General features: G+C 41.2%; 1 protein-coding gene and 1 long non-coding RNA gene across 2 annotated transcripts in view; one reads left to right on the top strand and one right to left on the bottom strand.

Moving 5' to 3' along the window:
• IPO11 (importin 11) overlaps window positions 1-16,589 on the top strand; it is a 494,099-nt gene that overhangs the window by 464,796 nt on the left and 12,714 nt on the right. The window lies entirely within an intron of this gene.
• LOC130291997 (uncharacterized) lies at window positions 1,180-10,012 on the bottom strand. The gene is made up of 3 exons (XR_008848062.1): window positions 9,917-10,012; window positions 6,705-6,770; window positions 1,180-1,708 (listed from the first exon to the last, which is right to left on the bottom strand). It is a non-coding gene; the product is annotated as an uncharacterized LOC130291997 (long non-coding RNA).

Below are 16,589 nucleotides of genomic sequence, written 5' to 3'. Positions count from 1 at the left end.
ATTGTTCCATAACATATTCTCTGAACCAAAATATATATATTAGGTGAAATTGAAATAGTAAAAGATAATTTTGCAGGCTTGGTGGTTTTTCTTTACTACGCCATTTACCTTGTGGTTGAGATAACATGTTAGTTTCATACTTTAGGCCACCTGATTACAGCGATACCAGATTTTATATAATTTATGTCATGTTTTACAAATTTTTACAAAATTCAGAACTTTTTTAATTGCCATTTTTGACCCCTGTAACTATTTTCTTTTTCGCATACTAGGCTGTATGAGGGCTAATTTTTTGCGCCGTAATCTGTTTTTTGTATCGGTACCATTTTGGTATTGATCTGACTTTTTAATCGCTTTTTAACTTTTTTTCTGGGGATATTATAAAAATTGCAATTCTGTGGTTTGGTATGTTTTTTTTTTACATTTACCGTACAGATTACATAATGTTATATTTTAATAGGTCGTACAATTATGAAGCGATACCAAATATGTTTATTTTTATTATGTTTGCATGTTTTTATATAGCAAAACGGGGTCATTTGAACTTTTAACATGAAAGGGGTTAATGTGTGTTTTTTTTAAAACTTTTATTAAAACTTTTTTTTTATACACTTTATTAGACTTATAGCAGGAATCATTAGATTCCTCATACAGATGAATTGAGTTCTATTGAACTTATTGATCTGTGAGCTCTGTGATCCATTGATAGAGCCTGGTCCAGCCAGGATCTATCAATGACAGAGCCGGACAGCAGGAAGCAGAGGTAAGCCCTCCGGCTACTTCCATAGTGGATCGCGCCCTCGCGATCGCGCTACGGGGGGCAATCTAGCCCACCGGGGAGCATACACATGTCCCTTTAGACGCCGCTGTCAGCTTTGACATCGGCGATCTAAAGGGTTAATAGCCAGCCGCGGCGATCGCCGCATGCTGGCTATTAGCGGGGGCCCCCAGCTACTGAGAACAGCCGGGGGCTGCAGAGTATGGAGCGGGCAGGAGTCCGGAGCCCGCTCCATACACCCCTCTGAGCACCGCATGCTGCCGATTAGCGGCGGTGTGAAACTTGAGCCCCGTGCAGACGTGCGACCGCTCCTCCCCTCAGCTCTGCGAACGTTTCTTAAGCTAGAGCTGGGGGGAGCGAAGGCTGAGGATGCAGGTCTGTACGGGGAGCAAGAAGCCACGCCTCCTCATCTCCCCCCGCAGGCCTGCATTGCAGAAAGAAGGCAGAGCAGGGGGAGTGAGGACGTACACAGCTTCTCCCCTCCCCCTGCTCTGCCTTCAGAGGACGCCAGTTTCCACAGCCGGGGGCTGCAGAGTACGGAGCGGGCACGAGTCAGGAGCCCGCTCCATACAGACTGCAGAGCGCCGCAGCGCTTGTCAAGTCCGGCCCTGCTTGCCTGAAGCCGGGCTAAGGGCCGGAAAAATTAACCTGCCCGGCGCCCGAAACTGCTTGTCCCGGGCATTGGGCGATAGGAATTCCACATCCCTGACCCTTCTCCAGATCCGTAGCTCTACATGCAGTTCTTTCTTCCTCATGGCTTGGATTTTGATCTGAAATGCATTGGCAGCTGTGAGACCTTATGTAGACAGAGATGTGTCTTTCCAAATCCTGTCCAATCAGCCTAATTTACCACAGGTGACTCCAATCAAGGTGTAGAAACATCTCAGAGATGGTCAAGAGAAATAGGAGGTGCCAGAGCTTAAAGTGTACCTGTCATAGTGCAAAAAAAAGAAAAAAGTGATATGTTACTCAGGACCCAATCCTGATCATGTGCATATAAATTGTACGTGTCTCGGACCTCCATATCCAGAGATATAAGCATTTATATGCTGGTGAGTTACTTTTTCATTGTGCAAGCTGGAGGGGGCGTGTCAGTCTGTCTCCCTCACAGGAGCAAGCCTGTGCAGTCAGCCAATCAGTACTCTCTACTCTGTAACCCTTTCCTCTCTGGTTTTATGTTGTGTCATGTTACACAGATAAAGATACTTGGAGCTTGCCTGCAGTAATCAGAAGACATTATGGTGAATTCATAACAGGATAAAATTTATAAATATAAGAATTGATCTTTACAAAAATTAGTGCAAGGATTTTTTAGATAAAAGTACAGTGTTTTTATGAATACATGTTTGTCTGTTTTATCTTCTCCTAGCAAAGCTGGATGCTAATCAGCATAGCTGTCACTATGTGTGTCCTTCATCTTTCACAGACTCCTGAATGTCTGATCAACTTCTTTGTCATTCAGGAGTCCGAGAAAGCTTTGACTATTTCAGCATGCTGGGAGTTGTACTTTAGTAACAACTGAAGCTGCAATGTTTGTAAATAACTGTGTTAGAGCAGTGTTGCCTCCAGCTGTTGTAAAACTACAGCCCCCAGCATGTCCACACATCCTTTATCTGTAGTTTTGCATACACTCAATAGAAATCTCCTATACTGGATACCGGTATGCTTTTACGGCCGGTATCCAGTATGCTGTAAAATCTAGACTAGGCTATTTTGAGCTTGAATTTCAGGTGAAAAAAAAAAAATAAAAAAATTTTAACAGGTGAATATTGTGAAATGTCAGATTATAATGAGTCCTGCAATATATGAAAAGTTTTTAACAATGACAGTGCCTCTTTAAAGGTGTACTCCACTGGAAAACATTTTCTTTAATCAACTGTTGCCAGAAAGTTAAACAGATTTGTAAATTAGGTAAAAAACTGGGGATGTGCAGCTCACAATTAACTAGCCGAGGTAAGAGGGCTGTACACCTACACCTGGTGTTGTAATAAGGGAAACAAAAACTAAAAAAGTAGCCAACCCCTCTAGGCTAGCATCAGTTGCCTGATACAGTGATGTAATGGTAAAAATGATGACTGGATCGTGCTTCAATTATAATATGAAAGTGCAAATTTATTACACAATATAAATTACATATAAAATATAAACAATAACTCCTCGAAACACAAGGGCCCTTGTGCCGAGGAAAATTACAATATAAAACTTATAAAACTTATACACACACCAATAGCTAGCATTGAGAATTTTTTTGAGAATTTTTTTAACAATGCAATAGTACTTTAAATCCGGCCTCCGATATTTCAAATGGGTTAAATGTCCCTTAAAAGGTATGGATTCCAATTATACGTAAGGTAAAGTCCCATATAGGATAGATTCCAAACTTTAAACGTAGAATAGATAAATTATAGTTACCAGTCTGCAATACATCCCGATAGAAAGTCACCTTGAGTTGAAAATGTGGAGTCCGCACGGTTAGGTAGGTCCAGACGCTGGCATGCGTCCTCGCGGCGGTCTGCCTGCCACAGACCAGCTGTAATAATAACCGCTTGCTGATGTTTCGCTACAGATAGTAACCACACGATGAAGCAGGTGCGGACTTCTAGGTAACTCGATGGTGGGTGACGTCACAGGCGCTTGGGCAATGCTGCCTGGAAGATGTTTCCGGGAATGGTGTACTGCTTAGCAGAACTGGATCGGAGTTCGCCTTTGAATAGTCAGGTAGCGGTGATGTATAATATTCTTATAAGAATATTAAGCAGTACACCATTCCCGGAATCATCTTCCAGGCAGCATTGCCCAAGCGCCTGTGATGTCACCCACCATCGAGTTACCTAGAAGTCCGCACCTGCTTCATCGTGTGGTTACCATCTGTAGCGAAACATCAGCAAGCGGTTATTATTACAGCTGGTCTGTGGCAGGCAGACCGCCGCGAGGACGCATGCCAGCGTCTGGTACCACCTAACCGAGCGGACTCCACATTTTCAACTCAAGGTGACTTTCTATCGGGATGTATTGCAGACTGGTAACTATAATTTACCTATTCTACGTTTAAAATTTGGAATCTATCCTATATGGGACTTTACCTTACGTATAATTGGAATCCATACCTTTTAAGGGACATTTAACCCATTTGAAATATCGGAGGCCGGATTTAAAGTACTATTGCATTGTTAAAAAAATTCTCAAAAAATTCTCAATGCTAGCTATTGGTGTGTGTATAAGTTTTATATGTTTTATATTGTAATTTTCCTCGGCACAAGGGCCCTTGTGTTTCGTGGAGTTATTGTTTATATTTTATATGTAATTTATATTGTGTAATAAATTTGCACTTTCATATTATAATTGAAGCACGATCCAGTCATCGTTTTAACCATTACACCACTGTATCAGGCAACTGATGCTAGCCTAGAGGGGTTGGATACTTTTTTAGATTTGTAAATTACTTCCATTAAAAAATCTTAATCCTTCCAGTACTTATCAGCTGCTGTATTCTCAACAGGAAGTTATTTTCTTTTTGAATTTCCTTTCTGTCTGACTACAGTGCTCTCTGCTGACACCTCTGTCCATTTTAGGAACTGTCCAGAGTAGGAGCAAATCCCCATAGCAAACCTATCCTGCTCTAGACAGTTCCTAAAATGGACAGCAGAGAGCACTGTGGTCAGACAGAAAGGAAATTCAAAAAGAAAATAACTTCCTGTGGAGCATACAGCATCTGATAAGTACTGTAAGGATTAAGATTTTTTTAATAGAAGTAATTTACAAATCTGTTTAACTTTCTGGCACAGTTGATTTTAAAAAAAGAAAATGTTTTCCAGTGGAGTATCCCGTTAATTTCAAGTGTCAGAGCAAAGGGTCTGATTACTTGTGACAATGTGAAATTTCAGTTTCTAATATGCTTGCAAAAAATTCTAAAATCCTGTTTTCAGATTCTCTTTATAGGATGTTGAGTCCAGAATTATGGGGTATAATGTATTTATTTTTTTTTATTTCACAACATAACAAAATGTGAAAAAAGTGAAAGAATTTTGAAACTTTCCTAAAGCACAGTATGTCTGTGAAGCTGCAAACCTCTAAACTGCTATAAAACAGCTAAGATCTGTAGAGTATTGAAGATAAACCTCCTCCTGAACTGAGTAATTATCGTTAATATAATATTATACATGTGAAATTAAACCCTTTTGAATACTACACAATGATATTTTTTCTATTTCTGTTGATTTGTTTCTTCTTCAGTTTTACTTGCCGTATGTTGTTACTGTATATTGGTGCTTGAGATGCAGGTGTCAGCTCGAGAGTTTATTACTTTGATATGAAAACCAGGAAATGAATACTGTTTAACCATCTCACAATATTTACAGCTCCCGTCTTCTCTTTTAAATTTCCTTCTAGATTAACAAGTGGATGATTCTCGTAAACAACCTGATTATTAAAGTTTAACTTTTTTTGTAACTTTGGAAGTTCACACAATGAACACCATCCATAAGCTTTAGATACTGGAATTTGTAGTCAGAGATGGCTGCATGGCGGTCTGTTATACGTACAGAGCTCCTGTCCAGCCTTTTTGACTGCATACAGTATACACAGTACATTTTGCGGTAAAAATGACACCTTATGTTTATTCTGTTGGTCCATAGGATTAAAATGATACCCTACTTATATAGGTTTGATTTTGTCGTACTTCTGGAAAAAATCATAACTACATGCACAAAAATTAATATATTTAAAATTGTCATCTCCTGACCCCTATAACTTTTAAATTTTTCTGTGTAGGGGGCGGTATTAGGGCCCTATTTTTGCAGTACCATTTTTGTAATGATCAGACTTATTGATCGCTTTTTATTCATTTTTCCATTATATAAAAAGTGACCAAAATTTCGCTATTTTGGACTTTGGAATTTTTTTGCGCGTACACCATTGACCGTGCAGTTTCATTAAAGATATATTTTTATAATTCTGACATTTCCTTACATGGCGATACCACATTTGTTTATTTTTAGTTTTTATTTAGACAGTTTTTTTGGTTTTTTTAATGGGAAAAGGTGGGTGATTCAAACTTTTATTAGGGAAGGGGTTTAATGATCTCTATGACCTTTTTTTTCCTCACTTTTTTTTGTTTTTGCAATGTTATGGCCCCAATAGGGGGCTATAACACTGCACACATTGATCTTTTACATTGATCATTGTTATCCCATAGGATAACATTGATCAATGATTGTGCCACTTGACTGCCCATGCCTGGATCTCAGGCACTGAGCAGTCATTCGGTGATCGGACACGCAGGAGGAAGGAAGGAGCCCTCCATGTGTGTTCCAGCTGTTCAGAGCACTGCAATTTTGCCGTGGCGGTACCGAACAGCTGACTGAGATGGCCGGGAGTAGTTTACTTTCACTTTAGACGCGGCAATCAACTTTGAATGCTGCATCTAAAGGGTTAATAATGCCCCATCAGTGCCGCGCGCTATTAGTCACGGTCCCGGGCGTTGTTAGAGGCCCGGGCCCGACCCGCTATGACGTGGGGGCCGCACTGTGGCCCCGCGTTATATTAAGGGAGCAGACTCAGGGCGTACAGGTACGCCCTGAGTCCTTAAGTGGTTAAATACACAGGTTTGGTCACCTCAACTAATTTTATTGTTCCTTGGAATACAAAATATTCCCCCAGCATATCGTGAATTGTTTTGTATCATCTGCATCATTGCAAAAAATATACTAACAAGCAATTGGAAAACGGCGGAAAATTAGTCTATAGATTTAATAATTTCAAACCTTAATACTCCTAAATATAGAAACAGGTTTGCTTGGCACTAGCCTCCCACCCCATTCTCAGTTGCGACGATCTTTATTTTGTAGAAAAGGTGAATTAAGTAGGCATACTATGACTGTTCACTACAAGATACTTGAGCAGATAAACACTTATGTTTTAAACTCACTCGTGCATACTGTTCTGTTCTTCTCCCTTCATAGGTATGCTTTTCCGGTTTATGTTGTCCTTGTTCCTAAAAGACAATGATTTACTCTTATAGCTGACAGCTGCGTCTGTCTCCTGTTTATAATTTTTATTTGAGTTATCTGTATTTCTCATTTCATTGAAAATTATTTAAAAAAAACATTGAAAGTAAAAATATAGCACAGTTTAGGGATGTGCCAATACCGATAATCCCTGCAGCATGAAAGTAACCCAATCAGGAGATCTACTGGAAGTCTTATGTAAGTTTATGTGACTTCTGGGTACATTTCCTGATCAGGTTACCCTCTGGCTACGGAGATTGCCTGGGAGTTTTTAAACATCCTGCTGCCGGATCAAATTCATGGTAAAGTATGATTTACCTGTCTGGCAAGCTGGTGCAAAGAATAGTTGGCGCAGGGGCAGGTAGAGGGGATGGGGCAGGTGGTGGACAGAAGATTAATTGCTGAGATAAGAATGGGGAGGAGGGTGAAGACATCAGTGCGGGGACAGGGAGAGGGCATGGCAGCTCTGATGTTGGAAGAACAAGCAGCCTATCTCTGCTGGGGCTTGCCACAAACTTTCCCAGTCTCCTGAAGAGCTCCAATATGGTGCTTTACTAGATAAATATTCTCTTCAGGAGATTGAGAAAATGGGATGGTGGGCAGTACACAATGCAGAGCTCACAATACTCCCCCAGCTTTCTCAGGCTCCTTAAGAGCTTATCTGTCTGGTGAAGCAGCCCTATTGAAGACATAAAGAGAAATGTCACTTAGTGGCTGTATTTCCTGAGATTGCATTCATTAAATTATTAATTAGTTAATTATTGATTTATTATTTTAGAGTGTGAAAATGCCTGCAAACCAAACATAAAGCTATAGACCAAAGTGCAATCAAAGGCAATAAAAATCAAAGGACTGCGTTGCTTTTCTTCTTCCACAAGGCTTAGCTAGGAAGACCGGGTAACGCCAGGTACTAAGGTAGCCTAAAAATATCTTTCTGAAATACCGTTTTAATAGTACAGATCTTCTGTCTGTGCAATATTGTCATACTGTTACATTCTTGGTCTTACAAGAGGTTAATAATTTTTCTTTGTCCTCATATGGCTTTCAGTACAAAGCTTTTACCCTATGCATACTAGAGTCTGACCTGTTGTTGAATAATGTGGCTACTCATTTTTGCAGTAATGTGTTTTGGGTAGGAAGACGAGTAACTGATGTTTAGGACTTGCTAAGTCTGTGACCCTGTCAGGCTTTTGTAATGAAGATGAAATGAAGGAGCAAGTCTCATGTAAAAGTAGAACCAGTTTTTTTTTTTTGATAGATCAGGTGCTGGATTAAATTGGATGTAGAAAGTGACCTAAAGTATTTAGAAACTAACAGTCCATGAAATAAACTGGACATGAACATGCTCTGTGTATTGTATATACTTATTCGCTTACGCAGCATAAAACATAGCAGAGAGGGGGACCCTGTAGCAAATATTTAAACAGGCTCCTCACAATTATGCAATCTAGCATGGAAAATCCTAATGTCCCATCCAGGTTCTTATAATGTCCATTAGGTCTATTCATTCACCTCTTATTTGCCAGTAAAGCAGTTCTTTGAGGAGGGGAGTCCTGTACATGTTAATTGTTTACCCAATAAGCAAAGAAACAACCAGGGGCGGCCACTCTGTAGGCCTTTGGCTTTGTAGCAGGACACTTTAAGCGGTACTATTGTGAAGATGTTTTATTTTAAATATGCACAACCTGCCTGCATTAAAAAAACTAAACTTAACTTACCTCGTGGTTCCTCCGGTATCACTGCTCAGGTCCCTGGTATGTACCTGGTGCAGGGGGTCGTTGCATCACCGTGCAGCTCAGCAGTGTTTCACCTCAGACAGTGATTGGCTGAGCGGCAATATTGAGTATTGAGCTCTGGCCCTGGTCTTTTTCCTGTTGCTGAGTTTTGATACTTCACATTGATGCTTAGCCAATCACTGTCTGAGGCGGAACAGCTCTGCAGACAGCCATTAGCTGAGCTGCACTGTGACGGATCGAACTCTGGTACCAAGAAAAGCCTTGCGTTGCGGACTGGAGCAGCGATACTGCACAGGATCCACACCCCATCTGTTTAGCTTTTATGGAACAATACAGCTGAAGTTTGTTTGATCCGATATTTGGTAACTGGTAACTACTATGTCTTTCCTTCTTTACTTTACGTTTTTTGTTAAGAACTGCGAAATATGTTGATGATGCCGTATAGGTAAATATAAATAAATCAAATTATTACTAAAAAAAAAACTTTTGTCACTCATTCTCAGGGAAAGGGTAAAAAAAAAAAAAAAAAAAAGACAACCTTTACTTACCTCTCACACACCCTCACTGCAAAATATTATAGGGGAAAACATTAATAAATGAAGTGAAATACATTTCCCCATAGTTCTCTTTTAACCTAAATTTACACTGAATACCAATAGTACTCGAAGCTGTGTTTGGGTGAAAATGTTTTTTTTTTAAGTGTGGCTTTTTTTTTTTTGTTTTTTTTGTTTACGTGGATTGTATGGAAGCCTGTAAGGCTAGATGAAAAAAAAGAGAATTCCATTTGCAGAAATAAGAGCATTGGATAATTGTTGATATTTACAGTGATAAAGCTGAAGGGCGTCGGTGGCTTAGATTGGAGTCTTAAATAAAAAGCTGATGGTAAGGCCACTTTAATCTCAAGAAAATTGGGATCAATGTTATAGATTGACGAAATGAGTATTACTGTGTTGGAAGAAGAAGCAGTGTGTGAAGAGGAAAACCAATTACAGTGGGAGAGGCTCAGGTATGATCTGAACGGCTTGGAGTGTTGGGCTCATATTTGTTCTTTTGCCAAGTGAAAATTTCAATTATACCGGGAGGTTTATTGGCTTTGTCTTTGTATAAGAGTGAGAATTTGAAATGAACAACAAACATGCAGGGCTGTCCTATTCCAGACCAGTGGCCACCGCAAAAAATGTCCTATATATAACCATCTAGCTCCTTTTATATAATGGTTGTAATTCTGGAAATTATGTTTTATTGTGCCTTATTTACAAGTATTTTCCTTTGTAGCTCTACAACTACGCTATACATTCTGACAATCCTTAGGTTCTTACATAATAACATTTTTATATTTTGAAAAAAATATATGTATTCACCATGTCCGTAAGATGTGGAACAGCAGAGCAACTTACCTGCAGTCCATATGGGAAGGAAAGTTGGTTGAATCAGTGGCCACATGTAGTCATGATGATAATTGGCAGTAATGCCAGTCACCTATTGTGACTGATGGATTCTCTATATATAGGTCTTAACTTTCATTGTTATCCTGCCTGTAATGATAAAGAGGAGAATGCTGAAATGTTTTTTCTACATAACAGGAAGTGTCAGCTTATTTTTAGGTTTTCTAGTTAGAATAAAAACTGCTGCTTGTCAACACTATTGTAAAATATACTGTGATCCCTCAACTTACAATGGCCTCAACATACAATATTTTCTACATACAACGGTCTTTTCTGGACCATTGTAACTTGAAACCAGACTCAACATACAATGCTACCATGCTACCAACAGTCCAGATCTGTGAAAAGTGTCAAAGGCAGGAAGAACCGACCAATCAGAATGGGCAGTCACTGGTAAAACCCCTGTATTACTGAAGTGCATGCACTGACTGGCTGTCTGGTAGTGCCTCCTACAGTACAGGGTGGTACTTCATGTTCTGTACTACTCATTACCTGTGGCAGGGTTAGCTGCTCCTTTGGGCTCCAGGTGGAGGGAGCTCCATTTAACTTTTTTGGGACATTGCAAGCACTGTTCAGGACCCTGAAGAAGCTCCTGTCCTCTACATAGACAGTGATTTACAGCTTCCAGCAGATCTTTTTTACTTTTATATGTAAGGACTTGCTTTATCTTTGTATTGTATTATATACTTATTTTTCTTTAATCCTCACTTTTTCCTATTTTTGGATGACATTTTGGTGGCTTCAGAACTAATTACCAGGTTTCCATTCCAGAGTTATGGTCTCAACATACAATGGTCGTCCTGGAACCAATTAATATTGTAACTTGAAGGACCACTGTAGATATTAAAATGGAAAATGCAGCACTGTTTTTACAAAATGTTTAACTAAAACTTTACCAAAAGTTATATTTTGATGACACAATCCCTTTAACCCGATAACGACCACGGACGAGTATAGACGTCCAGGTTGGCGGGCGTTCCGGCACCTGGACGTCTATACTCGTCCATTCTTCTCGTGGGTGCTGCCCAGTGCACCCACGAGATCGCGGCAGGGACTCGGCTGTATCACACAGCCGGGACCCTGCTGCACTGCCAGGACCGAAGTAAACTTCGGTCCCGGCAGTTTTAACCCTTACAGCCGCGGTCGGAAGTGACCGCGGGCTGTAAGTGTTATGACAGAGGGAGGGAGCTCCCTCTGTCTCCTCTGCAGCACCCTGCATCGCGATCGCTGGGTGCTGTGTGTGTCCGCGGCTGGCCGGGGCCTGCCGCACTGCCAAGAGTGAAGTTCACTTCACTCCCGTCAGTTTAACCCTTACAGCCGCGGTCAGAAGTGACCGCGCGCTGTAAGGAGTTCTGACAGAGGGAGGGGGCTCCCTCTGTCTCTCCTGCAGCACCCCGGAGCATCGCGGGGTGCTGCTGCATACCTGGGCAGCCGGGGGTCCTACAAAGACCCCCAGGTCTGCCCTGGGTATTGCCTGCTAGTGAAATATGCTGCCTGCTAGTGAAAACTGGCAGGCAGCATTTAACTGCAATGCTTTGGAATACTAAGTATTCCAAAGCATTAAAAAGTGTAAAAAAAATAAAATAAATAAAATAAAAGTGTAAAATAAATAAAAATGTAATAAAAGTGTAAAAAAATATATATATATATTAAAAATACATTTATTAAATGAATCTAATAAAAAAAAAGCATAATGTGTAGGATCGCATTGGCGGACATCCGCAGCATGTAATATGCTGCGGATGTCCGCCCTGTGATCCTACACATTATGCAGCAGTCACGGTAATGAGCTCGCTGCTGCGGCTGGGTAGCTTTGTGGGTCCACTCATAGCGGCGGATTTTCCGCCAGCAGTCATGAGCGGACACACTGAGCTACCCAGCCGCAGCAGTAATGGATATATTCGCCATGAGCGGGTGCTTATTCCCACAACATGGCGGATATATCCATCAGGAGCCTTAACTGTCACAGACAGAAGCGTTATACTGCCAGCTGACCAGCCAATAACTTGTAGGGGTGCGGTATATAAATGGGGTCACTTGTGGGGGTGGGGGTACTGTTCTGTCCTGAAAGCCAAACGGCGCTCCTCTCCTTCTGGGTCCTACCACGCGGCTAAGGAACCATATATGGCCTAAGCAGGGGTATTTCCGAACATGGGACAAGCAGCTAAATAAAATATAGGGTGCATTTCTTTCAATATCAGAAGTGATGTACAAAAAATATGCCCCCCAAATTATGCATTTGTGAAAAATTGCAATTTTCGAATTTTTAACACTGACTTTGTAATAATTCCTGCCAAAAAACTATGGTGTTAAAATACTCACTGTACCCCCTAGCGAATACCTTGAGGGGTCTAGTTTTTAAAATGGGGTCATTTGGGGGGGTGTTCCTATGTTCTACTACCTTTTAATTTCTGCAAACCTTGCATAGCACACAAAAAAAGATGTACCGTATTTATCGGGGTATACCACGCACCGGCCTATAACACGCACCCTCATTTTACCAAGGATATTTGGGTAAAAAAAGTTTTTTACCCAAATATCCATGATAAAATGAGGGTGCGTGTGTGCGCGTGTATACCCCGATATACCCCCAGGAAAGGCAGGGGGAGAGAGGCCGTCGCTGCCCGCTTCTCTCCCCCTGCCTTTCCTGGGGTCTAGAGCGCTGCTGTCGGCCCTTTTCACCCCCTGGTTATCGGCGCCGCTGCCCGTTCTGTCCCCCTGACTATCGGTGCCGGCGCCGATAGCCAGGGGGAAAGAAGCAGCGCCGACAGCCAGGGGGAGAGAAGGGGCAGCGGCACCCATTGCCGGCGCCGCTGCCCCGTTGCCTCCCCCCATCCCCGGTGGCATAATTACCTGAGTCGGGTCCGCGCTGCTCCAGGCCTCCGTCGTGCGTCCCCAGCGTCGTTGCTATGCGCGGCGCTCTGACATCATGCGCCGCGCCGTTCAGCGCATAGCAATGACGCCGGGGACGCACGACGGAGGCCTGGAGCAGCGTGGACCGGACTCAGGTAATTATGCCACCGGGGATGGGGGGAGGCAACGGGGCAGCGGCGCCGGCAATGGGTGCCGCTGCCCCTTCTCTCCCCCTGGCTGTCGGCGCCGCTTCTCTCTCCCTGGCTATCGGCGCCGGCACCGATAGTCAGGGGGACAGAACTGGCAGCGGCGCGGATAACCAGGGGGTGAAAAGGGCCGACAGCAGCGCTCTAGACCCCAGGAAAGGCAGGGGGAGAGAAGCGGGCAGCGACGGCCTCTCTCCCCCTGCCTTTCCTGGGGGTGTATCGGCGTATAACACGCACACAGACTTTAGGCAAAAAATTTTAGCCTAAAAAGTGCGTGTTATACGCCGATAAATACGGTACTTTTCAAATGTTAAAAATTTTTAACATTTCAAGTTAAATTGTTAGGGTTCTAACTAATTTAAAATGTTAATTAAAAACAAAAAAATTATGTCAAAATAAAGTAGACATCTGAAAGTATAAGTTTCATAAACTATTTGGTCAGTAAGTATAAATATATGCAACCAATTAGTGTTAAAATAGCAAAAAATCGTAATTTTTTGTAAAAATTTCATGATTTTTTGCATTGTAAAAAAAAACTACAAATTATATCGGCTTACTTTTACTATGTACATGAAGGACAACTTGTGACAAAAAAACAATGTCAGAATTATCGTGATTGGCAAAACGTTACCAGAGTTATTCTCTAATAAAGACAGACATCCCCGATTTGAAAAAACAGGCCTGGTCTTTCAGGGGCATACAGATTTATTTGCATTGGTCCTTAAGGGGTTAATCAGTTAAGGAGGTACTCTTGGGAACTGAGATGTTTGCATAGGGGATAAGTGTCTAATTGCAGGGAGTATGACCGCTGGGACCCTTCGTCTCAGGCACTGTTTAACTGAGCAAGCCGTTACTTTATCTTGTCTCCAAGGGTAGGGGTGAAAGGGTGAGATTGCCAGGGGTCTCATAGACCCCAGCGATCAGACGCTTATCCTGTGGGTAGGGCATAAGTTTCAGTTCCCCATACCTATTTAACGTAATGCAGTGGGATGCATTGGAAACATTTTAGGCCCATATTGTGAATTAGTCAAGGGAGACCTTTGGGTTCCTGCATCCCATATTTTTTGTCCCTCATATTGTACCACATTGTGAACATTTGTTGAGCAGCTTGGAGAGTGTGAGTTCCTGTGGCATAAAGATAGGCCATTCTCTACTTTACGGAATGCAAAAAAAACAATTTATAGCATTCCGCATACATTCCATCCATATTAATATAGCTGCCTGTTTCATTGTATTTAAACATGTATTTTTTCTGTATTAAGAATAACCAGACCTATACTAGCTGGGGCCTTTTAACCATTTGATATCATCGCGGCATGTGGGAATAATGGAAAATTATGCATATTGTAAGTGCACACACGTTTTGTGTAAACACCACAAGCAATATTGTTGCTAACATTATACGAAAATCGGAGACCTACATGAAGAACACTGCACAGAATTTATATATATATATATATATATATATATATATATATATATACATATATATATATATATACATATATATATATATATATATATATTCATAGTATTAAAAAAAGGATGTTTGATTTCTTACTTCTTTGCTAAAATTGCTAGAGGTTACAGACCCTGAGGCTGCCGAATTGAGAAACCACAGTGACACTAAGACCTCTCTGAATTTTAAGCCTTATGCATTAAATTTCACATAAACATAGACCTACGGTAGCTGCCTCTTTGTAGCCTCTTCTTCTGCTAGGTCCTTTAATGCTGCAGCCTAATAAAGCCTTTTTAATAAGAGCCACTGTAAAAACGTTGTTACCAATGGGTTAATGCCCAAATTTTATTCCAAATCTTACGACAGCTAGGAGCATTTTCACATACTGTATTTTATGCACATTTATTTAATGGGTCTCGGAGCAGTATCATTATTATGTAGTAATGTTGTAGTATCTTCGCTATGGCCATCATTCAACTAGCCTGCTATTTTGTAAATATGTATCTTAGTTTTATGTGTTTTGTTTTTCTTTTTGCAATAAAGCAAATTGGTACTAAACTGAGGGAGGATACCAGGACTATGTCAGACATGTTTTTCTGGAACTATAATGCCTTTGGCTAACCTATGGCCATTGTCCATGCCAAACCTTAAAGAACTAGGGGGACACCTCACAATAGAGAGGTACTGGTGTACACAGTGCTTCTATGGAAAATAGAGGCAAAAAAGGAAAAGAGACCTCCCTTGTAATATGAAGAGGAGGGAAAATGCTGCTAATAATCACGAAGAACAGGAGGCTGGGAATATCCATGCAGCATATCCTTTGGATAAATTGGTAGTACATTAGAGTACATTAAACTTATGATAACTACCAAAAAAATCTATCTAAATTTATACAGTAAATACTACATAGGAGGAGGAGGGGGGGGGGTGCAGCTGCAGGAGAATTGCTCCTTCAGTGAGTATGTAAGACTTATGCTGTTGGGGGGGAGGGGCAGGGTCATCTGATTGGGTCAGAGCACACAATACGCCAGAAAAAACAGCCCACATGACAACCACAACAAGATAAAATGGTAAGAAAAAAACACCAAAATGGGCAGGTTTAATGCAACAATTCAGCCTGTACTACATTCAACACATCTTGGGAAAAGTTTGTATTTTATACTTGTTGTGAAAATGCCAGATTTGTAAATTTCTTCTATTAAAAAATCTTAATCCTTCCAGTACTTATCAGATGCTGTATGCTCCACAGGAAGCTATATTTCTTTCTGGAATTCTTTTCAGTCTGACCACAGTGCTCTTCTGTAACCTCTGTCCATGTCAGGAACTGTCTAGAGTAGGAGCAAATCCCCATAGCAAACCTCTCCTGCTCTGGACAGTTCCTGACACAGACAGAGGTGTCAGCAGAGAGCACTGTGGTCAGACTGGAAAGAAATTAAAAAGATTAATACTGGAAGGATTAACATTTTTAAATAGAAGTAATTTACAGATCTATTCAAAGCAAACAAAGAAAAAGTCCACTCACCTCCTCCCACAGGCAAAACCACGATTCCCCGCTGGTCCAGGTGCTGTCAGGGCATTGCTGCCGCAAACAAGGTAGACAGAGAAACTTCACTGACTCAGGAGCATGGAATCCTCAGCACTTCTGGACACCAAGTATATAAAATACAAAAGCTTTATTCCCTTCTTGATTGTAAAAACATCATGGGGGTACAAAATGTTATAAAAACAGACCAACGCGTTTTGACAAACAAAAGTCTTTATCGAGGTCTCGAGGACCTTGTACCCCCATGATGTTTTTACAATCAAGAAAGGAATAAAGCTTTTGTATTTTATATACTTGGAGTCCAGAAGTGCTGAGGATTCCATGCTCCTGAGTCAGTGAACTTTCTCTCAATTTACAGATCTGTTTGACTTTCTGGCACCAGTTGATTTAAAAAAAAATGTTTTCCACCGGAGTACCCCTTTAATAGAACCTGTCATCAGTTTCATGCTGCCCGAACCACAAGTGGCATGACGGGAATAGGCTTCCTTATTACAGCCATCAGTATTTCACTCTGAAACACACAGCATTTTAGGGAATCATACTTTCCCTAGTAAAGCTGAAGCT

This window comes from Hyla sarda, chromosome 1, assembly GCF_029499605.1.
Source record: "Hyla sarda isolate aHylSar1 chromosome 1, aHylSar1.hap1, whole genome shotgun sequence".
Classification (NCBI taxonomy): domain Eukaryota; kingdom Metazoa; phylum Chordata; class Amphibia; order Anura; family Hylidae; genus Hyla; species Hyla sarda.
Note: the sequence above shows the minus strand (reverse complement) of the source record. Positions and strands in the feature narration are given on the sequence as shown.